The 26,202-nt window shown below is 43.9% G+C and overlaps 1 protein-coding gene across 3 annotated transcripts in view; it reads left to right on the top strand.

Annotated features, from left to right (window-relative positions):
* The window catches only part of gosr2 (golgi SNAP receptor complex member 2), an 86,688-nt gene that overhangs the window by 553 nt on the left and 59,933 nt on the right, over nt 1-26,202 (top strand). The window lies entirely within an intron of this gene.

Below are 26,202 nucleotides of genomic sequence, written 5' to 3'. Positions count from 1 at the left end.
GGAGGAAGCGGGCCTGGGGTTGGAGTTGGAGGTTGAGGGCCTGATATGGGAGAGGAGGGGAGGGGAGGAAGCTGGAGGGCATGGAAGGGGTCTCTGAGGGGTTAGGGGAACTGGGGGGGGGGGGGGGGGGGAAACTGTGGAAGATTGGGGGTGGGGGGCTGTGGGGGCACTGGGTCAGGCTGGGGGTGGGGGAACTGGAAAATTGGGGGATGAAGGCTGTGGGGGCACTGGGTCAGGCTGGGGGTGGGGGAACTGGAAAATTGGGGGATGAAGGCTGTGGGGGCACTGGGTCAGGCTGGGGGGTGGAAGGGCTGTGGATGGGGGGGCTGTGGGGAACTGGGTGGGGTGAGGGCATGGAGGGGGGAAGTGGGGGGACACTGGATTGGGGGCTGCTCAAGCCTCTCTCTGTGTCCAGGTTTATTTAAGGATGTGCAACAACAGAAACACTAGGCACCGGTGCTTCATCAGCATCTGGAATGAGAATGATAGCTTGCATTCATATAGAACCTTCAATTTGGAAATCGAAGTTCCAAGGCACTTCACAGGAAAATAATTGGACAATAAAAGCCAACCGATAACTTGATCGGAATACACATTAACTTGCTTCAAAGAGGCAAGTTTAAAGGGAAAGGTTTGTGGAGTCAATTCCATAACTGGACACCTGATTCAAAGCACAGTCATCAATGATAGAGGTGAGGGGTTGCACAAGGGCTGGAATTGGAGAAACATATGGCTCTTGAATGAGCTACAAGAAGGGTGGCATAGTGGTTAGCACTGCTGCCTCACAGCGCCAGGGACCTGGGTTCGATTCCTGACTTGGGTCACCTGTCTGTGGAGCGTCAGGGGGTAAATATATGGGGTTACAGGAATAGGGCATGGGTGGGATTGTGGTTGGTGTGGACTTGATGGGCTGAATAAGCTCCTTTTGCACTGTAGGATTCTGTGTTTGAAGGGGGGGGGGGGGGGGGGGGGGGGTTGAGGAAACAACACTTTGGATACAGTTTGAACACAGGGATAACAACTTTTTAAAATTGAAACCTTGCTGGAACACGAACCGAGATGGCTTAGCAAACACGGAGCTTGGTGAATGGTGAAGATACAGGAGTTTTGATAGGGCTCTGATTTATGAAGAATGGACAAAAGGAAGCAAGCCAGGGTAACCACTGGAAGCACCAAGTCTCGAGGTCAAGCAAGCATGCCTTCAGTGTTGTCAGGTTCTATGATTTCTGGGCCCTGTTACAATTGTGATTTATTATTATAGGATGGGAGTAGAGGGATATGGTCCCCGGAAGGGTAGGGGGTTACAATTCAGATGGGCAGCATGGTTGGTGCAGGCTTGAAGGACCAAAGGCCCTCTTCCTCTGCTGTAGTTTTATTTTTGTTCATTGATATTTGTAGGTATGCTTCTCTATTGATAAAATTATTTCCCTTTTTTGAGTTGCTGGAGCAAAATAGTCCAGTTTCCTTGTGTCCTTGTGCCTCTAAATCAGCATCAAGAACTGTCTGTTGATCAGAAAGGACAGATGAATGGGACTGTGCTGTACCCTCAGTACACAGAATACCAGTATGGACGGAATGGCCTGCTGGCCGAACAGTTGCAGCACAACCGGCAGAGTTCCGGAACCACCTACATTTCCAACCGATTTGACATCTAAACAATTGACCAGAACCATCTAACTTCCACCTTTAACTTATTCTGCATACAATCGGAAACTCCCGGTTAGCCAATAGTTTTTAGCAAGATGTCTCAGTCTGAGGCCCTATATTTGACTATTGCCAATGCCTTTGTGTGGGTTTACAGTGAATCTCAGCATTCCTATAGCCCAACTTGCTGAAATGTAGTTGATTGTAACATTCCTGGGGGTGGGTGGCATAGAGCTGACCAACGTGGATACTGGTCAATGCTTAATTACACAGCACATTTGTAGAGAACATTTCTTATATCTCATCCAGAAATTTCCTCCAGTTAAATACTGGAAAGACTGAAACCAGTGTCTTGCATTTACATCACACACTGTTCCAGAGCCACCAATTTTCTTCCCTTCCCTGAATAAGGTTTGGCTGAACCACAACTGACTGTGACATGAGCATCATGTTTCGCTTCCAATCTTCAGTCTGAGCTCTTATCCTGCCCATCACCAAGACCGCCTATGTCCACTTCTGATACCTAATGTCTTTCCCCCAACATGTTTAACATGCTTATTTATTAGTGTCACAAGTAGGATCATATTAACGCTGCAATGAAGTTACTGTGAAAAATCCCCCTAGTTGCCACGCTCCGAAGCCTGTTGGGGTACACTGAGGGAGAATCTAGCATGGACAATCCACCTAACCAGCACATCTTTCAGACCGTGGGAGGAAACCAGAGCACCTGGAGGAAACCCACGTAGACATGGGGAGTACGTGCAGACTCCGTACAGACAGTCACCCAAGTTGGAAATCAAACCTGGATCCCTGGCACTGTGAGACAGCAGTGCTAGCCACCATGCCCTCACTCTCCATGTACTGAAATCTGCATGCTTGCTTGACCTTGCAAACTTGATGATTCCACTGGTCACCCTGGCTGGCTTTCTTTTGTCCATCCTTCATAAACCTGAGCCAGACTAAAACTGTATTCGCACCATTCAACAAGTCCCATTCGTGCACTGCGCCTGTGTTTGCTGAGTCACATTGGCTCCTGGCCCAGCCAAGTCTCGATTTTTAAAAAAAGGTTTTTATCCATGTGTTCAAAATCCTTCTGCAGTACAGCCCTCCGCCTCGCAATTTGATATCATGCAGCCCCTCAAGAAGCATGGGCTGTAACTTCCAAGCTCCAGGGTGTTGTATTTCGGTGGGGGACGTACCCCAAAGATGCACTGGTTCCCAGGTAAGGCTTGCACGGCAGTTACCTGGGAAGGGTAAAAGTCTGGGCAGTTATCCTGCACTGGACATCATCTGAAAATTTGATTTTTAAATAGCAAACTTTGAATGGTTCCGACTGTGTTACACAATCGTTCTCGAGTAAAAGGTAGAAGAATGAAAACCACTTCTAGTTTCCGGGTAACCTGTTACTCACTTACCTTGTCAAAGACCTTTAAACCTGGTTGGACTTCTAAGCTTGCTTGGTTTATGACAGCGAGTGCAGGAAGAAAGAGGCACAGTTTGTTTACTTTTAACACTGCTGCTTTCAACACTGGGAATGTGCTGCACTGCCCAGATCTCAGAAGGCTGGGCGAGATAGGATTGGCTAGATTTTCAGTTATTGGCCCCTTGTACGTTCCCTCACATCCTTTGCTTCTTTAGTTGTGGCTGTGTCTTTCTTAAAAATTAATTTGTGGGATATGGGCCAGCGTTTATTGCTCATTAATAATTGTCAGGCGGCACAGTGGTTAGCACTGCTACCTCAGTGTCAGGGACCCGGGTTCAATTCCTGCCTCGGGTGACTGTCTGTGTGGAGTTTGCATGTTCTCCCCGTGTCTGCGTGGGTTTCCTCCAGGTGCTCCATGTTCCTTCCACAGTTCAAAGATGTACGGGTTAGGTTGATTGGCCATGCTAAATTGCCCCTAGTGTCAGAGGGATTAGCAGGGTAAATACATGGGGTTACAGGAATTGGGCCTGAGTGGGATTGTAGTTGGGGGGGTCTAGACTCAATGGGCCGAATGGCCTCCTTCTGTACTGTAGGGACTCTATGGTTAAACTGAGTGGCTTGCCAAGTCAGTTCAGAGGTAGTCAACTACATTGTTGTGTGTCTGGGGTCGCATGTTGGCCAGACCAGATAAGGGTAACAAATTTCCTTCCCTAAAGGACATTAGTGAACCAGATATTTTTTACAACAGTTGAAAATGGCACCATTAGACTTTTAATTCTAGATTTTTATTGAATTTAAATCTGTCATGGTGGGATTCGAACCCTGTCCCCAGAGGCCTAGTCCAGGGTCAATGCCAATACACCACTGTCTCCCTCAATCAGCTGCCTAGTTAAGGAAATGCTCCCCAAACCTCTCCACCTCTCTCTTTTCCTTTAAACTTACTTACCTACCTATTATTTTTTTACTTTTTTTGGGTCCGATTCCAGTCCTATGAAGTGCCTTGGAATTTTTTAAATCCTAAATTAAAGGTGCTAAGTTATCAATCTCAACACAGATACTGATGAACCACCCGTGTGTGTCTGGTATTTTGGTTGTTGCAATACTTGAATCTGCGGACGACACAAAATTGGCAGGACTTGCAGATAGTGAGGAGCATTGTCAGAAGCTACAGAAGGATATAGATAGGCTGGAAATTTGGGCAAAGAAATGGCAGATGGAGTTCAATCCAGATAAATGCGAAGTGATGCATTTTGGTAGAACTAATGTAGGGAGGAGCTATACGATAAATGGCAGAACCATAAAGGGTGTAGATACGCAAAGGGACCTGGGTGTGCAAGTCCACAGATCCTTGAAGGTGACGTCACAGGTGGAGAAGGTGGTGAAGAAGGCATATGGCATGCTTGCCTTTATAGGACGGGGCATAGAGTATAAAAGTTGGGGTCTGAAGTTACAGATGTATAGAACGTTGGTTCGGCCGCATTTGGAATACTGCGTCCAGTTCTGGTCGCACACTACCAGAAAGACGTGGAGGTTTTGGAGAGAGTACAGAGGAGGTTTACCAGGATGTTGCCTGGTATGGAGGGGCTTAGTTATGAGGAGAGATTGGGTAAACTGGGGTTGTTCTCCCTGGAAAGACAGAGGATGAGGGGAGACTTAATAGAGGTGTATAAAATTATGAAAGGCATAGATAGGGTGAACGGTGGGAAACTTTTTCCCAGGTCGGTGGTGACGTTCGCGAGGGGTCATAGGTTCAAAGTGAAGGGGGGGGAGGTTTAACACAGATATCAGAAGGACATATTTTACACAGAGGATGGTGGGGGCCTGGAATGCGCTGCCAGGCAAGGTGGTGGAGGCGGACACACTGGGAATGTTTAAGACTTATCTAGATAGCCAAAGGAATGGAGTGGGAATGGAGGGATACAAAAGAATGATCTAGTTTGGACCAGGGAGCGGCATGGGCTTGGAGGGCCGAAGGGTCTGTTCCTGTGCTGTATTGTTCTTTGTTCTTGCCTGTACTGTCAACCAGGTAAATTTGGAATGTACGTAATTGCTCCATGTTGCTGAACAATTTCCACAGTGCCTGTGCAGTTTGACTGGGAATAACAGTTTGATAGCAGTATTGGGGTTATTTCCCAATAGTTCCCTCCAGAGAGAATATATGCCACAATGTAGCCAGCATTGCTATTGTTTGATATGATGTGTATTGCAGTTTTATTTCATTGCATGTTCGAGGGAACAACCTTTTTAGTTGGATCCTGTAAATGAATTGTAACTTAAATATTAAGTTCCAAAAATAGTACGCAGAGATATTCAGACTTGGTAGTACTTGAAATGCAGGCTTTGTGTGTTTATGTTTAATCTCTGGAAATCTGCACTTTTAGCAATGAAAATTAAAGGAACACCTTATACAAGCTCACAGGTTTGTAAACTCTGCATTAATGTATTATTGAACTAGCAGTTTGCAATCACAATGAGAATTATGTTGTTCTTGATGGTTGTAAAAACTACTGAACATTTGGGTGAAGCATGTTTGATATCAAAATCAGACTCATCCACACAGTATAAGATGTAAAAGATCTTCCAGTCTGCCCAGGTTTCAGACAGCATTCCTTAATTTAACAACATTTTCTCATTTTCTGCACTTGTAGCCAAATACACAATACTGCACTAAAGTATCAGTTTAGTGCAGTATTGTGTACATAGAACATAGAACAGTACAGCACAGAACAGGCCCTTCGGTCCACGATGTTGTGCCGAGCTTTATCTGAATTTGGCTGATTTTTTTTTCCCTAAAGAAACTGAAATTGAAACTGCCCATACTCCTTTCGCAACTTGTAGTCAGCAGAGTGGGGAGAATTTAATCACCTTGATCTGCTGTATGTGACCCCATAATCAGTGACAGGCCAGATCTTGAGCATCCCCACATACCCCCATCAGCAATGCTGCTCATCTACTCCACGACATTTCATATCTCGTTTCCTTGCTCACTGAAACTCTTGCTTTTGTCACCTCAACAGTTGACTTATCCAAGAACACAAGAAATAGGATCAGGAGTAGATCATATGACCTGTTGAGCCTGCTCTGCGATTCAGTATGATCATGGCTCACCTACGGGCTTCAACTCAATTTTCCCAGCTGCTCCCCATTTCCCTTAATTCCGTGAGAGTTTGGCCCAGTCTTAAATGTACTCAACGATGGAGCATCCACAACCCTCTGTGGTAGAGAATTCCAAAGATTCCCAACCCTAGCTCAGTCCTAAATGAATCTGCCCTTTATCCTGAGACTGTGTTGTCATGTTTTAGCTTTCCGGATGAGTAGAAACAATCTGTCAGTGACTACCCCCTCAGGCCCCTTCAGAATTATGTAGGTTTCCATGCGATCACCTCTCATTCTTCTAAACACCAGAGAATATATGCCCAATTTACTCAGCCTCTCATCATGAGACAACCCCCTCATCCCAGGGACCAATCTCATGACTCTTTGCTGCATCGTCTCCAATGCCAGTCTATCCTTCATAAATGTGGAGACCAAAACTGCATACAGATTCCAGATGTGGTCACACCAAAACCCTGTACATTTGTAACAAGACTTCTGTATTCTTGTACTCCAGTCCACTTGCAATAAAGGCCAAAATCATTCCTCACCAGATTTCCCTCTTCCGTAAACTCCATTGCAGAGACCCCTCTCCCATCCTACACTAATTGCATTTGCCAATTATCTCCCCATTTTCATGAATCTGCATTGGCTCTCTCCAACCCAATACATGTGATATCAAATCATTTCTTTACAAATTTCTCCACGACTTCACCCCACAATTTCACTCCAATTTCCTCTATGCCTGTATCTCTTCTACGGTTGCCATCTCTGGCTGGATATATTCAGAGAGAGACGGTGGGAGTAACTTCATGGAAAGCCGGTGGCGTGGCTCAAGGGAACGGGAGAGGGAGGAAAACAAATCAAATTTTCATTAGACCAACGGAATGAATTGGCAGCGAGGGTGAATAATAATTTATGTTCAGAGGAGAAAAAAGCTTCAGGGGCTTGATGCAAGATCTGAAGCCATGGTTTCAAACAGGGATATTAAAAGCTGCCAAGAGTGAGGAGAAAAGAATTTGTTTTTCTCTCTGTCTCTCTCTTTAGCGAAGTGATCCGAACGCTGCTTGTGCCTGTTGCACTCAGACTAACATTTTTGGTTCACTTCTGATCCCTCAATGAAGCTCAAACCCATCAAACTAATTGCAGCCCAAGCCAGTCAGAAACCTCCTGGCATTTTTCTTTGGCTCAAGGTTTGGGAGGGGCTGCGCCAATTGTGATATCATCGTGTGGCAACGTCCCGTAATGGGATCTGTAATTTCTTCCTCATCTTGCTGGTTGCTGATGGCAAATTATACAACTGGTTTCTTTAAAATATCGTTCTAAAATCTCATGGAATGCTTTCTATGGCCGCCTAGATATTGATACTGATTCCAGTCGGTTTTTGGCCATTCCGGGAGGGTTGGAAAACCTAATCCCTTTGATACTGTGGCCTCTAATACTCCTCGCTCCTTCACTCCGTTGTTAGTGCCAGAGCTATCACCTGTCTGTTGTCCACTCTCTTCACTTCCAAATACTTACTCAAAACTGAGCTGGTTGAATTGGTTCTGGGACTCAGTATCTCCTCACCTCTGTCAATCACGTTGCCCTTAGGACATTTTTAATCTTATAAGTATAAACTCCACACACTACATGGACTGCAGCGGTTCAAGAAGACAGCTCACCTCCACCTCACTGAAGGGCAGGTGGGATGGACAATAAATGCTGATCTAGCTCGTGATGGCCACATCCCATGAATGAATAGAGAAACTTCTAACACACAACATCGCATAGAAAACATTGATATTTGAAGTAATATTCGGACCACTCCTCCTCTTCCCACCACCACCCCAAAGCTATTTTTCTTAGCTTTGCAAAAGAATGCACTGAGAGTATTTTCATTGGAACCGCAGCATAAAAAATCCAGTCATGTATTAGTTTGTTTGTTTGTGGAGCTATAAAGAATAGCCTTCTTATCCATCTCTGTTGTCTTCTGTTGTGCCTGGCATCTCCCAGATTTCAGTCTCCTATAGTGTGTCTGCATCATGCATACACTTGCCCTGAAAACCCTGAAAGTAGCTGATGAATGAGTTGCAGCTGCATTGGATCCACTGTTGGTTTAGGATCATCCACAGACAGCCTACTGATCTTCAATCAATTTGGGGCATTGCACACCTGTAATTCGGCAGTCACCAGCTGTTCTGTCAGTAGATGACATGCATTGTGTCGATATCAGCAGGCTATACTGAGTGGATTATTTTTATAATGGCCCATCACTGGAATCATTGCATCACAACATGAGATCATAGCAACATTTCTGCACCTTTTAATCTGCTTGAAACGAACCAAAACTATTTAAAGGAGCAGTTTGCTTTCCACCCATCTGATGCTGTCTCCCTTCAGCGTGAGACAGTGGGTTTTGTATTGTGTGTTCGGGGAGTTGGTTGAGCTACAAGTTAGTGGGATTCAGCCGATCTGTCACTTGTATTCCTTTCTGAGAAATGGTGTTACTATAAAATGGGAATTGCAATATTGACCCACCAAGGACTGAGGTAAACTTGGGCAATGATGCTTTTTTCTAATATAGCAGCACTGTGTAGGGGTGGAAAACCGAGAAGTCCAAAAATGATGTACTGTTATATAATAGTATAACTTCCTCATGCCTCAGAACTTGCATCTCATGCCAATTTATGTTCAATAATTCTGCATATGTCCCACTTGCACACTTCCAGTCTCTAATGGCGCACCACTGGGGCTGGTCTGATTTCAAATGTCTTGCACAACAATATTTCACTTCTGTTTTGATTTGATGCTGCTATATTAAAAATTGTCTTAGCAATGCTGAAAGTGCATGCAATGCCAGCATTTGGAAGACTAGAAATATATTATCTTGTCTCAACAGACTGGTTGCAAGGGCACATTCCAAGGGAATCTTTTTGGCTTGCATCATCTCCACAAATCAGTGGCACGTGTCAGATCACTGGCATTTATTGTTAATCCCTAGTTGCTCTTGGTGCTGGTGTTAGGTTACCTCCTTCAGCTCTGTAGTCCATATGGTCAAAGTGCTCTCTGTGCTATAGGGTTTTAACAAGAGGCAGCAGTATATGTCAAAGTCCGGATAGTCAGGATGGCATTTCCATGCACCCGCTGCATTTGTCCTCTGTGTTTGTGTTCACTGGTTTGGGAGGTCCTACTGAAGAAGCCTTGATGAGTTGCCGTGCAGATAGTACACCCTGCAGCTGTGTGGTGAAGATTATATACGGTTAGGCCAGGGGTGAACTGCTGATCATGAGGACTGCTTTGTCCCGGATGGTGGCGAGCCTCTTCAGTGTTGTTACAGCTGGACTCACTTAGGCAATTGGACAGTATTCCATCCTGCTCCTGGCATGTTTTGTAGATGGTGGAGGGGCTTCACGAGTGATAAGGTGAGCCATTTGCCACAGAACACCGAGCCTTTGATCTGCCTTAGTAGCCACAGTATTTATGTTGCAGGTTCAGTTCAGTTTCTGGACAATTTGATGTGGGGCTTGGCGATGATTCCATTGAATATCAGTTGAAGGTAGTTAAGCTCTGTCTTGGAGATGGTCACTAGTTGACACATTTGTGGTGCAAATTTTACTTGTGCCAGCCTTGCTGCATATAGGCATGAACTACTACTTTATCTTTTTCTTTCTACTTTGTGACTGACCATTCCTTCAGGGAAAGGTCAGTCATTGGGTTAGGTTGAAACTATCATGAGTGAACTTGTACAAACAATAAGTTGGAAAATGGAACAGTGCACCTTGCTTGGTGGCTTATTAGAGAGGCCTGTTGTCCTTGGCTAAAGTGAGTCAGACTTTGCTTCTCATTTCTTGCTTGCTAATATTTATCTTGTAATGCTTGGTGTTTGAATTATTTACAGATTAATAAATTGCTGGCTTTCAAAAAATCCATTATTAATTTCTGAAGAGTTCAAGCTTAGCACAGGACCAGATATGGGTGGCCAAGTTCTGCACACCTCTTACTCTTATTAACCTACGTTGATCTCAATTCTCTGAATGCATTTGACTTAAAATCCTTGTCTTAATCGCTCCACTGCCTCATCCACCCTATTTTTGTGACATCCTCAAGCTGTGTACCTTCTGCCACATCTTTCCATCCACTGACTGACCATTTTGTGTAATGTTCATTTTTTTTGCCTCGTTATTGGAGCTTCAACCTTGGCTGTAATTTTTTGGAGCTCCGCTCTTTAATATGGGGAGAATTTTACCAGCCCCCGGGAAGGGTGTCTGGGGGAGGGGCAGTAAAATTATGGGGAAGAGAATCAGGTTGTTTCCCCAACACGGTTCTACCATGGGGAATTTCACCAACAGTGGGACTGGCTTTTGGCGCAGCCTGCCTGCCATAAGACAGCAGGAAGCAAATTTAAATATGGAAATAGCCCAGTATTAGTTACACTGTTGGCAAAATGCAGATGGCAAGTCAACTACCTGCCAGTGGGGGGGGATATATTTTTCTTCATTTTGAATGGACCTACCTTGCATTAAATTGATCTTTCTCTACACCCTAGCTATGACTGTAACACTACATTCTGCACTCTCTCCTTTCCTTCTCTATGAACGGTATGCTTTGTCTGTATAGTGCAAGAAACAAAACTTTTCACTGTGCGAATACATGTGACAATAATAAATCAAATCATTCAAAGTGAGCAGGGAAGAGAACCTCACCATTTTATTCGGAGAAGTTTCTTCTCCATCAGTTGAATTTTATTAAAATGTTGACCTAGCTGCTGCTGCTGATACTGCTGGTCCTCTGAAAGGGTGAACATCCTGCATGTTATGGCAAACCTGGCAGTGGTTTATTAATAAGCTGCCACCAGTAAAATGGAGGGGCAGGTCCTGCCGGCCTTGTGTGTTACTGGCCCACATTTCCAGCTTCTGTCGGAACCCTGAAACCTGCTCTGTGTCTCCTCTCCAGCATCAAGAACCTTCTCAAAACCCATTGTCATGTGGTTCAGAGTCCATTTTCTTACATATTGTATTTTCCTCCAGAATGCTTTCCAAATTGAAGGTGCTGTATAAGTAATTTCATAATTTAAGTTTGTCACCCAGAATCACGTTGGCTGCTTGTCACTCTTCAACTCGAGTGTAATAATATCTGTCCCATGATTAGTAGATTTCCATGCGAGCTGGTATATCTCGCTGAGCTTTTTGTGAATTCAGCCAGGATATCACCTTTGAAACGTATGTCCTTTTTCTTTAAGTCTCTGTTTCTCTACAGTCAACAGTCTTCAGCCAGAAGTGCTGAGTGGATGATCCATCTAGGCCTCCTCCAGTAAGTTAGGTGCAGGGTGTATTATCTGAGTAACTCACCTGACTCCCCAAAGCCTGTCAGCCATCATCGAGACACATCAAGAGTGTGATGGAATACTACCCCCTTGACAGGATGAATGCAGCTCCAACAACACTCAAGAAGCTCGACAACGTCCAGGACTAAACAGTTCGCTTGATTGGCACCCCTTCCATAAACATTTACTCCCTCCACCATCAATGCACAATAGCATCTACAAGATGCCCTGCAGGAACTCACCAAGGCTCCTTAGCAGCTCCTTCCAAACCCATGAACACTGCCATCTAGAAGGACGAGAGCAGCAGACATTACCTGGAAGTTCCCCTAAGTCATTCACCATAATATGAAATATATCGCCATCCCTTCAGTGTTGTTGGGTCAAAATCCTGGAACTCCCTCTCTAACAGCACAGTGGGTGCATCACCATTGGGACTGCAGCAGTTGAAGAAGGCATCTCACCATCCCCTTCTCAAGGCCCACTACGGATGGGCAGTAAATGCTGGCCTAGCCAATTATGTCACATCTGTAAAATTAATTTAAATAAATGGTGGCCTTGGCAACATTTATTTTTCTACAAAAGGAAATAGGAAGTTGTGGCCTCCCAAAATTTCTGAGAGGAATGGAATGAAGTTCTTGAAATGGAAGACAAATCTCACCCAATTACAACATTTCCCAGATTTGGGACAAAAAGGGAATTGGGCTACTTTGTTCAACACGTGGGAAATGCAGTTAGGCCCCGTTAGATCTAGTGAGCGTTGTAGCTGAAGAGGCTATTCTTGTGGCTGGCCAGCATTTATTGCCCACCCCTAGTTGCCCTTGAGAAGGTAAGGATGGGCAATAAATGCTGGCCAGCCAGTGACACCCATGTCCCACGAATGAATAAAAAAAACAGAGGTACCACAAGAGTAGTACAAGAGTAGTACTCCTCTCAACTGACCTGGTGAGAGTTGGTTGAAGTTTTCAGGACTTCCATGCGCAGTTTATGGTTGTGAGCCTCCCACCAGCTTGGAAAGAATCCAGGCACACTAAAGCAGGGCTGTCAAAAGATCTACTGTAAGAAGTTTAACAACACCAGGTTAAAGTCCAACAGGTTTATTTGGTAGCAAAAGCCACACAAGCTTTTGGAGCTGCAAGCCCCTTCTTCAGGTGAGTGGGAATTCCCACTCACCTGAAGAAGGGGCTTGCAGCTCCGAAAGCTTGTGTGGCTTTTGCTACCAAATAAACCTGTTGGACTTTAACCTGGTGTTGTTAAACTTCTTACTGTGTTTACCCCAGTCCAATGCCGGCATCTCCACATCAAAAGATCTACTCCCAGCCTCCACTTGAAATTGGGTGGTATTGATAACTCTTATTAGGATTCATTTCCGGGCAATTTTTCTGATTTCTTTTGAGAAGATGGACACTAGGCTTCCTGGTTTTCTTAATTATTTTCTACAGATAATTATCATTCCTCACCCCTCCTTTGATGATTAAACTAAGGCGGTACATCTGTGAATCTATCATATTGCTATCCTTTTTCAAAAAGAACTATCTCCCCTTGTCTGCTGACAGCAGTGACTCTGACTGGGCTGGTTCCACCAGCACAGTCATTCCTCCAAAGGCAGTTTTGTATGTGAGCTGGGGTAATGAGTGTTGACAGGCTGTTTGACCTAGGTTAGGTCACAGCTGAGCCCAGTCCTGTTTTCGCCCATCATTCTGTGCACACTTGCACTCTGTCGCAGCAGTCCCTGGGTAGCGATCACAGTCGGGAGACCCGGCCTGGTTTATATTTTTTTCTTCCCTTCCCCAGTGGGAGTGAAGCTAGTTGTAGCAAACAAACTGCTGACTCTGCACAAACTAGCAATCAAGTCCATTGGTCTGTCGGTCTCAAGTACTGATGTACTTGTTCTTAAAGATATAGCAACTTTCCATTATGCCTCCTGTAATGCAATTCCTCTAACTGTAATTTGAAGATTTAAAGTAGATGTTTAGGTTAGTGTAGCTTCCCTATAAATTTTAGGGAAGTTCTGTAGTGAGTATTCCCCATTCTCTCTCAAAAGTCTATGGATGCAGTGAAGAAATGCCACTTGAATGCTGCTTCACTCTGTGGTGTGGCTGCTGTTATGGGTTTGGAACAAATTAATGATCTTAATTTGTTTGGATCTGTTTTGTACTTCCACACATGCCTGGAAATCACTTTTTCACTTGTATTATTTCAAGATAGGGTACTACATACTGAAAGGATAAAAAATTGAAGGCCATGGGGAGAGATGAATGGGAGTGCTACTAATTGAATAGCTCCTTCAGAGAGCTGGCACAGGCACAGTGGGCTGAATGGCCTCCTTCAGTGTTTTTGATTCCTATAATTATACTAACTTCGAGGAACATAGAGCTGCTTTAGTAATTTCAGCTGCAGTGTGCTGATACTTTAAAGCGTGAGGAAATTTTAATTTGCCCCGCATGGCAAGAGTGGTAAGATCAGCGAGTAAAAATGTTGATAGTGCAAAAACTGCTATGAGCCTCTAAGTATTTAAGTCAGTTTTAAATTCAAAGTGATCATAGAAAATCTTTGAATGTTCCACTTTTAAAACAATCTTTGGCTGGCTTTAATGCAGTTAACACATTTGACAGGCTTGCATTTTCTTGGCTTTCTCTTGTGTTTGAAACCACTACCCCACAATTAACAGGCCAGGTCAAAACACTGCTGTCCTGCCAGTTGTGAACAGTAGTGAACAATGAAATAGCAACAGTAAGGGGCTCCAAGATGCCCGTCCTCAATCATAGAAACCCTACAGTGTAGAAGGAGGCCATTCAGCCCATCGAGTCTGCACCGATGACAATCCCACCCCAGGCCCTATCCACACATTTACCCCGCTTTTCCCTCTAACCTACACATCCCGGGACACTAAGGGGCAATTTTAGCATAGCCAATCAACCTAGCCCGCACATCTTTGGACTGTGGGTGGAAACCGGAGTCCCCGGAGGAAACCCAAGCAGACACGAGGAGAATGTGCAAACTCCACACAGACAGTGACCCAAGCTGGGAATCATACCCAGGTCCCTGGAGCTGTGAGGCAGCCGTGCTAACCACTGTGCCACCATGCCACAATGACGAGGGAGCTCAGCACATCTGTGCAAGGCTGAAGTATTCGGAATCATCAGCCAGAAGTGCCAAGTGGATGATCCATCTCGGCATCCTCCTGAGGGATAGAGTTCCTGGAGTCCGCCTGAAAAGTAGTGCAAGGGTCACTGATTGTTTCCTAGAGAACCTGGAGCCCATTTTAAGAACTCCACCATCTTTCCTTTGAGTCATTGACCTTTGGCAGAATTCCTCTATTGTTGTGAGCGAGAGAGTCTTGGGGTGTCTCGAAAGAGCGGTTAGTATATTTTATCGTTTCATATTGTTAGCAAGCTTTGCCTTTGTATTTGATATATTGGTTTTATAATGAACTCTATCAGTGTGTGGCTCATTGAAGAAGTCTGGTTAAAGTCTCTCTCATTCTGGGTGACAGGAGCAAAGGTTGAAAATTGATCATTTTGGTGAGTGAATTAAACTTTTAAACTAGTGGTGCGACCTGTGGAGTAGTGGGGCTAGTCAAACTCTGCACTCTTCCCATCCTGGTCATCAAAAAACATCTTGCTGCAAATGGTTCCACCCATGCTTTCTGATAACTGCTCTTCAGTGACTATAATATAGTTATTTGACAAAGGATAGCTTCACAGTAATATATGATCCAGCCTTTAGCCGCATGTTCTTCAGGGATTGTTGGATAAAGAGCGGGCATTGTTTTTTTTTTGGTCTTTTTCTACTTTAGCCCAGGCCAATGGTGCTGCGGTGAGTTGCCACACTCTTACCAGTGTCACAGATGAGTTCAGATAGCACCACACACCTGGGGTCAAACAGAAGACCACTTTGGTTTATTTGCCTTTAATCAGTTGGTTAACCTAATAAGTAGCTGTCAGAGAATCCCCGCTTTATATGTTTTAAAAAATCATTCCATCTTTTCTTTCACTTCATTGGTGGAGACAGATATTTAGCTTTGGAACATGTATATTATAAAGAGGAGTCACACAATCTGTAATCAAATGGTTACACATGGCTATGGTTGCAATATTTTGTTTACCCTGTTTTTGACTTTGGTTACTTTTTGTTTTTGAATTACGTGGTGGTGATCTCATCAAGAAAACTGCCAGGGATGAGAAAATACTGAATCTGACTGAGGAAGCTGAATGTTTCTGAGGACCTGGTCCTTCTCTGGATTTTTTTAATGTCATCGGCAGATCAACAGCAATGCTTGGGAAATAAGTTCAAAATGAAGTGATGTCAAGTTGCTATAGGTGTTCTTCGTATTTAGCTTGGATCTTCTGGTGGCAACCAAGGTGAATGTTCAGGAGTGCAGGACAGGCATGTGCCTGTAAAAAGGAAGGACAGGAAAGGTAGGATTCGAGAGCAGTGGATAACCAGAGAAATTGTGGGTCTAATCAAAAAGAAAAAAGAGGCATACATAAGGTCCAGGCAGCTAAAAACAGATGGAGCACTGGAGGAATACAGAGAAAGTAGAAAAGAACTCAAACAGGGAGTTAGAAGGGCAAAAAGGGGTCACGAAATGTCCTTGGCAGACAGAATTAAGGAGAATCCCAAGGCATTTTATACATACGTTAGGAACAAGAGGGTTGTCAGAGAAGGAGTCGGACCTCTCGAGAACAAAGGAGGGGAGTTATGCTTAGAACCCAAAGAAGTAGGTGAGATCCTAAATGAATACTTTGCATCAGTATTCACAAAGGGGAGGGACACGTTGATTGGCAGTGTCTCAGAGGGATGTGTAGATCCTTTAGAACAAATTGCAATTACAAGGGAGGAAGCATTAAGGTAGACAAATACCCAGGGCCAGATGGCATCTCTCCTAGATTTCTGAGAGAGACAAGAGATGAAATTGCTGGGCCTCTTAACAGAAATCTTTGTTTCTTCATTGGACACAGGTGAGGTCCCAGAGGATTGGAGGAAAGCAAATGTGGTCCCGTTATTTAAGAAGGGTAGCAAGGATAACCCGGGTAATTATAGGCCAGTGAGCTTGACGTCCATGGTAGAGAAATTGTTGGAGAAGATTCTTGGAGATACGATCTATACACATTTAGAACTGAATAACCTCATTAGCGATAGACAACATGGTTTTGTACGAGGGAGGTAACTGAATAATCTCATTAGCGATAGACAACATGGTTTTGTACGAGGGAGGTCATGCCTCACAAATTTGGTTGAGTTTTTTGAGGAAGTGACAAAAATGATTGACGAGGGAAGGGCCGTGGATGTCGTCTACATGGATTTTAGTAAAGCATTTGACAAGGTCCCTCATGGCAGGCTGGTGCAAAACATTAAATCTCACGGGATCAAAGGTGAACGAGCTAGATGGGTACAGAACTGGCTTAGCCATAGAAGACAGAGGGTAGCAGTGGATGGGTCTTTTTCTGATTGGACGTCTGTGACTAGTGGTGTTCCGCAGGTTGAGGAGCGACCTAATAGAAGTTTATAAAATTATGAAGGGCATGGATAGGGTGAACTCTGCACTGAGCAGACTGAGCGCAGAGTCGCTGAGCAGAGACTGATAGCTAGGTTCCGCACACATGAGGACGGCCTCAACCAGGATCTTGGGTTCATGTCACACTATCTGTAACCCCCACAACTTGCCTGGACTTGCAAAGTTTCACTGGCTGTCCTGTCTGGAGACAATACACACCTCTTTAACCTGTGCTAATGCTCTCTCCACTCACATTGTCTGTACCTTTAAGACTTGCTTAGCTGTAAAGACTCGCAATCCATTCATTATTCGTTATTCATTATTCTGTAAATTGAGTTTGTGTCTTTATATGCCCTGTTTGCTGTTTATGAGCAGATCTCCCACTCACCTGATGAAGGAGCAGCGCTCCGAAAGCTCGTGGCATTTGCTACCAAATAAACCTGTTGGACTTTAACCTGGTGTTGTTAGACTCCTTACTGTGTTTACCCCAGTCCAACGCCGGCATCTCCACATCAGGAAAAAACAAGAGCATACTTTTAATTGCATTCATCGATGATCTCTGTGGTATCCTCACTGACTGGAATATCTGGGTCAAACTATTTTTGGATAAATAGTTTGGGGAGATGGTGGCATAGTGATAGTGTTACTGAACCTTTCTGCTCTGAGGACATGGGTTTAAATCCCCCCGTGGCAGCTGGTGGCTCATTTAATTAAAAAAAAAGTCTGGAATTTTTTTTAAAGCTCGCCTCATAGAAACCCTACAGTGCAGAAGGAGGCCATTCGGCCCATCGAGTCTGCACCGACCACAATCCCTACCCCCACATATTTTTACCAACTAATCCCTCTAACCTACACATTTTTTTAGGATTCTAAGGGGCAATTTTTAACCTGGCCAATCAACCTAACCCGCACATCTTTGGACTGTGGGAGGAAACCGGAGCACCCGGAGGAAACCCACGCAGACACGAGGAGAATGTGCAAACTCCACACAGACAGTGACCCGAGCCGGGAATCGAACACGGGACCCTGGAGCTGTGAAGCAGCAGTGCTAACCACTGCACTACCGTGCCGCCTCTGTAACAGTGGCCATGAAAGTGTTATAAACTGTTGTAAAAACCCATCTGGTTCACTAATGTCCTTTTAGGGATTGAAATTTGCCATCCTCACCTGTCTGGCCTACATGTGGTTCCAGATCCACAGTAAGGTGACGGACTCTAATCTGTCCTCTGAAATAGTCTGCTAAGCCACCCAGTTCAAGGGTAATTAAGAATGGGCAACAAATACTGGCCTTGCCAGCGACGCCCACATCCCTTGAAAGAATAAGTAAACTGTCTTCCAGTAATTGATATATCTGTACATTTTGAAGTTTACAAGAGCATGCAACCTATTAATTTCTTTATTAAATAACACTTCAGACTCCAGTTAACATCACTTTTTTCATTTTACATTTTGACTTTGTAGCCTGAAAACATTATAACTTAGTTGCGGCAATTAGTAATAAATTGTGCAGTATGTGGTATGCTTCTGTTCTTAGTGTACCATTTGACATTGTTAAATTTTCACACCTGTTTGATTTTCAACAAAATGATTGAGATAAAATAGAAAGCTGATTTGCACCATCAGGGTAGCTAGATCTGGATTTCTGTTTCTGTCTGGATTCATCTGTACCCAGTGACATCTAGCTAGAATCAGGGTAACAGTGAAGCCGAGGGATTGCCTGCATGGTATAGCAAGGAAAGTGAGAGAGTGTTTTGATTTAGTTACCTGCTGTAATGCATATTGCAGGTGGAAAAACACTCTCTCCTTGAATTCCTAGAAGGAGGTCATTCGGCCCATCGAGTCTGCACCGACCGCAATTCCACCCAGGCCCTATTCCTTTAATGCCAGGTATTTACCCTGCTAATCTCCCTGATACGAGAGTCAATTTAGCATGGCCAATCAACCTAACCTGCACATTTTTGGACAATGGGTGGAAACCGAAGCACCTGGAGAAAACCCACGGGGAGAATGTGCAAACTCCACACAGTGACCCGAGGTCGGAATTGAACCCGGGTCCCTGGCGCTGTGAGGCAGCAGTGCTAACCCACTGTGCCATCGTACTGCCCAATCTGAGCTTGTATGAATAATGTCCACTAGATGTTTGGGGAACTGAAGGCCAACACAAATCAGTGCTTCCAAGAACAGAGTAAATATCCAATGTATAATAACTCAAAGGCCTGTTTAGAAGTCTGAGGCAGAGTTTGCACCTCTATCTTATCTCCTCACAAACTGTCACTTTGCATACACTTCTCAACAAACTTGCATGTGTTTTTAGAAACTGGAATTTAGCAATTGTGAAAATGGATAATTGAAGTAAATACAGCTACCTGTATTTATACAGCGCCTTTAACATAAAACTTTGAGAGGCACTTTGCAGCTGTTACAAGGCAAAATTTGATACTGAGCCACATTAGGACATCATAGGCCAGATGATCAAAAGCTTGGAGGTTTTAAGGTGCATCTTAACAGAGGAAATAGATGGAAAGTTTTCCAGAGAATTTCAGAACTTTGGGGTCTTGACTAAAGGGGTGCCACTGATGATGGAGATTAAAATTGGGGGTGTGCTAGAGACCCGAATGAAGGGGGTTTACTGCTCACCCTAAAGTATGCTTCATTGCTGGAGGGTTAAGAGACCACAGAACCATAGAAAAGTTACAGCACAGAAGGAGGCCCATCTTGTCCATGCAGGTGCTCTTTCTAATCCCACCTTCCTACATCTGGCCGATAGCCCTAAAGCTTACAGTAGTTAAGGCGTAGATCCAGGTAAGTTTTAAAAGAGTTTAGGGTCTCTGCCTCTGCCACCAACTTGGGCAGTGAATTCCAGGCACCCACCAGCCTTTGCATAAAAAGTTCTTCCTCATGTCCCCTCTACACCTACTGCCACTTATCTTGAAACTATGTCCCCTGGTTTTAGATTTCTCCACCTAGGGTGGACAGGATAAAATTGTTTCCCTATCTCTTCCCCTCATACGTTTGAACACCTCTGTCAAGTCACCCCTCAGCTTTCTTTGTTCCAAGGAAAATAACCCCAACCTATCCAATCTCTCCTCATAGCTACACTTTTCCAGCCCTGGCAGCATTCTTGTAAGACCTGCTTTAGTCATGTGAAATGCTACTGCTGCCACATCAATTCCTCAATTTCTCCAAATCTATGGTCACCACAAAGCTCTGTTAGCTGTGGTGTCAGCATGTCACAAATCACAAAAGATCATGAGCTTCCCCAGTGCTCCTATTCTGCCCCTCCCATTCTCAGCTGTATAAAAGTAACAAATATTCTTAAAAAAACCTACAGGGGAAAATAAAGCTTGGCAGCAAAGTAAGAAATTCAATCTTAAAGTTTTGGCATTCAAGATCCGCAAGTTTTGTTCTCACCAGTTATGTCAGGAGAACTATTTGATTGAATTGCGTTAAGCTCGAACTCATTGTCACATCTGTTGCCCTATATGTGGCCCTGTGTGCTGATGTAGATCAGATCAAACTACTAACTTGTCCCTGAGGCTTCATGTCCCCTTGTAGTTTAGTTATTCCAAGCAGACATTTTTATTGTCAGCCTGGGGGCTGCAGCATCTCTGTTTACAGAGATTTAATTTAGCTTTTTAATTGTTTTCATTCCTTCCAACTTGTAAATTGAGTCTGTAAATGAAACAACCTATTGCGTTGACTGCTAATGCAAGGAATGCTAGAAATCACATCTGCTCATAGAACAGGTGCTGGAAACTTATTGCAGATCTAACTGAGGAGAAGCAGCCAGGAGAGCTGCGGCACTGTGACGAGTTGCTCTCGATGTAATTACTGCTGTGCAAATTCAATACCGGTGAGGTGGCAGGGAGGGCAGGTAACCCGAAGTGATCTGCCCTCAAACTCTTACAATAGATAATATGAATCTGTTCTCTTGTGAAAGATATTAACCTGATGTTTCACCTTCTAGTGGTTTAAGGAGCCTGAAGCTCACTATGTTGAGGAGTTTTCAGGTTAACTTGTTGAAATAACAGCCATTAACATTAAAAGGTCCACGTCTGTGAATAAGTTTATGCAGTAAGGAGTCTAACAACACCAGGTTAAAGTTCAACAGGTTTATTTGGTAGCAAACGCCACTAGCTTTCGGAGCGGTGCTCCTTCGTCAGGCGAGTGGGAGATCTGCTCTCAAACAGCAAACAGGGCACATAAAGACACAAACTCAATTTACTGAATAATGATTGGAATGATGCTCCACTTCTCCAGCTTCCACCCTAAACACGTTAAAGAAGCCATCCCCTACGGACAAGCCCTCCGTATACACAGGATCTGCTCGGATGAGGAGGATCACAACAGACACCTCCAGACGCTGAAAGATGCCCTCATAAGAACAGGATATGGCGCTTGACTCATCGATCGACAGTTCCGACGCGCCACAGCGAAAAACCGCACCGACCTCCTCAGAAGACAAACACGGGACATGGTGGACAGAGTACCCTTCGTCGTCCAGTACTTCCCCGGAGCGGAGAAGCTACGGCATCTCCTCCGGAGCCTTCAACATGTCATTGATAAGACGAACATCTCGCCGAGGCCATCCCCACACACCCACTTCTTGCCTTCAAAAAACCGCACAACCTCAAACAGACCATTGTCCGCAGCAAACTACCCAGCCTTCAGGAGAACAGTGACCACGACACCACACAACCCTGCCACAGCAACTGCTGCAAGACGTGCCGGATCATCGACACGGATGCCATCATCTCACGTGAGAATACCATCCACCAGGTACACGGTACATACTCTTGCAACTTGGCCAATGTTGTCTACCTGATACGCTGCAGGAAAGGATGTCCCGAGGCATGGTACATTGGGGAAACCATGCAGATGCTACGACAACAGATGAATGAACACCGCTCGACAATCACCAGGCAAGACTGTTCTCTTCCTGTTGGGGAGCACTTCAGCGGTCACGGGCATTCGGCCTCTGATATTCGGGTAAGCGTTCTCCAAGGTGGCCTTCTCACACATGACAGCGCAGAGTCGGTGAGCAGAGACTGATAGCCAGGTTCCGCACACATGAGGACGGCCTCAACCGGGATCTTGGGTTCATGTCACACTATCTGTACCCCCACAACTTGCCTGGACTTGCAAAATCTCACTGGCTGTCCTCTGGAGACAATACACATCTCTTTAACCTGTACTTAATGCTCTCTCCACTCACATTGTCTGTACCTTTAAGACTTGATTAGCTGTAAAGACTCGCATTCCAATCATTATTCATTATTCTGTAAATTGAGTTTGTGTCTTTATATGCCCTGTTTGATGTTTGAGAGCAGATCTCCCACTCACCTGACGAAGGAGCAGTGCTCCGAAAGCTCGTGGCGTTTGCTACCAAATAAACCTGTTGAACTTTAACCTGGTGTTGTTAGACTCCTTACTGTGTTTACCCCAGTCCAACGCTGGCATCTCCACATCAATAAGTTTATGCTCCAGACTAAGCTGGTCCACTGCAGTGTGAATTTTAGGCCATCTTTAAATTACAGTTGTACTTCAATAAGAAAGATTCTGTAATATTCTGGCGCTATGAATTCTGCATTGTTCATGTTATAAAGAAAATTCCATCGAACCCGTGCAGCACCAACTTGCATTCCGACACTCAACCACCTTCAGCTGCTTTATCCTTCAACCTTTATCCTTTCCTCCATCATAAGGTCAGAAGTAGTGAGATTCGCTGATAACTGCACAATATTCGCCACCATAGAATCTCTATAGTGCAGAAAGAAGTCACTTGGCCCATCGTGTTTGCACTGATTCTCCGAAAGAGTATCTTTCCTAGGCTCACCCCATCCCGCTGTAATCTGCACATTTACCATGGCTAATCCGCCTAACCTATACATCTTTGGACACTTAAGGGGCAATTTAGCATGGCCAATCTACCTAACCTGCACATCTTTGGACTGTGGGAGGAAAGCGGAGCACCCGGAGGAAACCCACACAGATGTGGGAAAATGTGGAGTTTGCATGCAGACAGTCACCCAAGGCTGGAATCAATAACTTGGGACCCTGGCTCTGTGAGGCAGCAGTGTTAACCACCACCCCTTTGTGACTCTTCCAATACTAAAGCAGTCCTTGATCATGTACAGCAAGATCTGGACAGTATTCAGGCTTGAGCTGATAAGTACAGTTTTGGATAGTACTTATGGTGGTATCTGAACAATTAAGTTCAATGAATGTGGATTTAAAATGTGTGTTTACGGGTGGCACAGTGGTTAGCACTGCTGCCTCACAGCGCCAGGGACCTAGGTTTAATTCTGGCCTTGAGTCACTATGTGTGGAGTTTGCACGTTCTCCCCTTGTCAGCGTGGGTTTCCTCCGGGTGCTCTGGTTTCCTCCCACAGTCCAAAGATGTGCAGGTTAGGTTGATTGGCCATTCTAAATTGCCCCTTAGTGTCCCAAGATATATAGGTTATGAGGATTAGCAGAGTAGGGTTGTGGGATAAGCCTGGGTGAGTTGGTGCAGACTCAGTGGGCTGAATGGCCTCCTCCTGCACTGTAAAGATTCTATGCTTCTATACCTGAGCTCCTCATGTTTCAGGCACCTTTTTACGTCTATGTTGACACTTCACTAGATTTACACTTCATTTGGTGTCAACCTAAGCAATAAGGTTACCTGCTGGTGGGGATTTCACACCACTTCCCAATCACATCTGGATTTATACTTTGCAGATCACTGGCAGCAGAGTTGCAGTGCAAATGTACCCTCCGTGTGTTAGGATTTATTTGTATGTTCATTTAACTGCTGTTTAAATTCTGATAACCTCCAAACCTAGTAATTGTGTCCTTTCATGGTGATGCGTTAGTGGTATTATAATCCTCAGTTACAAACGAGAGTAGAAATTGCTGTTGGCAGCAAGAGCACATAAACACTATTAAACCTTAATATGCTTCAGATTGACAACCTTTAGAACAAGGAGACATGACTTTAGTATATTAGCGGAGGCATTAAAAGCAGGGAGCTATTTCTTTTATTAAGCAAAATATTAGCATTGATCAGTTGGAGTCACTCTGCCTCTGAATCAAAAAGTTATTGGTCCAAGACTTCAAAATGAATCTTTTTCCAAGTGGCAGCAGTGACTGGTGGGTACCGCAAGGATCAATGCTAGGACTCCAGCTATCCACTATATATATATATATATATATCATATATATATATATATATCATATATATATATATATATCATATATATATATATATATATCATATATATATATATATATATATCATATATATATATATATATATCATATATATATATATATATATATCATATATATATGTATATATCATATATATATATATATATATATATCATATATATATATATATATCATATATATATATATATCATATAGTGGATAGCTGGAGTCCTAGCATATATATATAGTTCCCTCATCAAAATCATTAAAATTATATATATATATATATATATATATATGTGTATGTTTAATGATTTTGATGAGGGAACTAAATGTAATATCTCCAAATTTCCAGGTGACACAAAGCTGAATGGGAGGGTGAGCTGTGAGGAGGATGCAGGGATGCTTAGGTGTGATTTTGACAAGTTGAGTGAGTGTGCAAATGTATGGCAGATGCAGTATAATGTGGACAGATGTGAGGTTATCCACTTGGGTAGCAAAAACAGGAAGGCAGATAACACTGACTATAGATTAAGAGAGGGGCATGTGCCAAGAGTCCTGGGTGTCACACCAGCAGCTGAAAGTAAGCATGCAGGTGCAGCAGGCAGTGAAGAAGGCAAATGGTATGTTGGCCTTTATAGCGAGAGCATTTGATACAGGCATGGATATCTTGCTGCATTTATAGAGGGCCTTGGTTAGACCATGCCTGGAATATTGTGTAGTAAGAAGTCTAACAACACCAGGTTAAAGTCCAACAGGTTTATTTGGGCTTTTGCTACCAAATAAACCTGTTGGACTTTAATCTGGTGTTGTAAGACTTCTTACTGTGTTTACCCCAGTCCAACGCCAGCATCTCCACATCATGGAATATTGTGTACAGTTTTGGTTTCCTTATCTGAGGGAGGAAATTCTTTTTATGGAGGGAGTGCAGTGAATGTTTCCCAGACTGATACCTGAGATAGCAGGACTGAGGAGAGATTGAGTCGGTTTGGATTATATTTACTGGAGTTTAGAAGAATGAGGGGGGATCTCCTAGAAATCAATTAAATTCTAACAGGATTACACAAGGTAGATGCAGGAAGGATGTTCCTGATGGCAGGGGAGTCCAGAATCAGGGGTCACAGTCTGAGGATACGGGGTAGACCACTTGGGACAGAGATGAAGAAAAATTTCTACATCCAGAGAGTGGTGAGCTTGTGGAATTCTCTACCATGAAAGCATTGTATGTTTCCAAGAAGGAGTTGGATATTACTCTTGGGGTTAAAGGGATCAAAGGATATGGGGAAAGTGGGACCAGGTCACTGAGTTGGATGATCAGCAATGATCATGATCAATAGCGGAGCAGGCTCAAAGCACTAAATAGCCCAGTCCTGTTGCTGTTTTCTGTGACCAAGTCCAAGAGTTAGTCTCATACATCAGCAGCAGTCCAATGAGCTGATGTGGAATGTTATACATAGAAATTACAGCATGGAAACAGATTGTTTAATGCAGTGATCAGTAGTGCTCATCCCATATGTTGGTCCAGTTATCAAAGCTCTTCTGCTTTTTCCATTAATCACCTAACTAACCAGTCCTCAAGTAGTAAGGAAGGTTGAGCAAATCTTGCCATGCATAGCCAGAGGATTCAAGCACAAATCCCCGGAGTTATTAATCTGTCTGTATATAGCAATAGTATGGCCACATCTAGATTATTGTGTGCAATTTTGTTCATTATATATCAAAGAGGCCGTACAGAAAATGGCAATCAAACTGATGCCTAACTTGAGGCACCTCTGTTACAAGGGTAGGCCACACTCGAGCAGAAAGGCTTCTGAGGAATGTTGTTCAGGCATTCAAGATTTTTGTGGGAAAAATTTGAGATTTAAAATATCTACATCCTGGAAACAAAGTCTCAAACTTAAAGAAGGTAGATTTTAAATTTATACAGCTGAGATGTGCAGGGAGGTGATGAAGGTGGGTCATGTGGAAAAGTTTGAATGATAATTGGATAGATATTTCAGGGTATAGTTGATTGAGGACTGGGCAGATGGACAGCAGGTTTTTTTTTGG

Source organism: Mustelus asterias, chromosome 11 (assembly GCF_964213995.1).
Source record: "Mustelus asterias chromosome 11, sMusAst1.hap1.1, whole genome shotgun sequence".
In the NCBI taxonomy this organism is placed as follows: Eukaryota; Metazoa; Chordata; class Chondrichthyes; order Carcharhiniformes; family Triakidae; genus Mustelus; species Mustelus asterias.
Note: the sequence above shows the minus strand (reverse complement) of the source record. Positions and strands in the feature narration are given on the sequence as shown.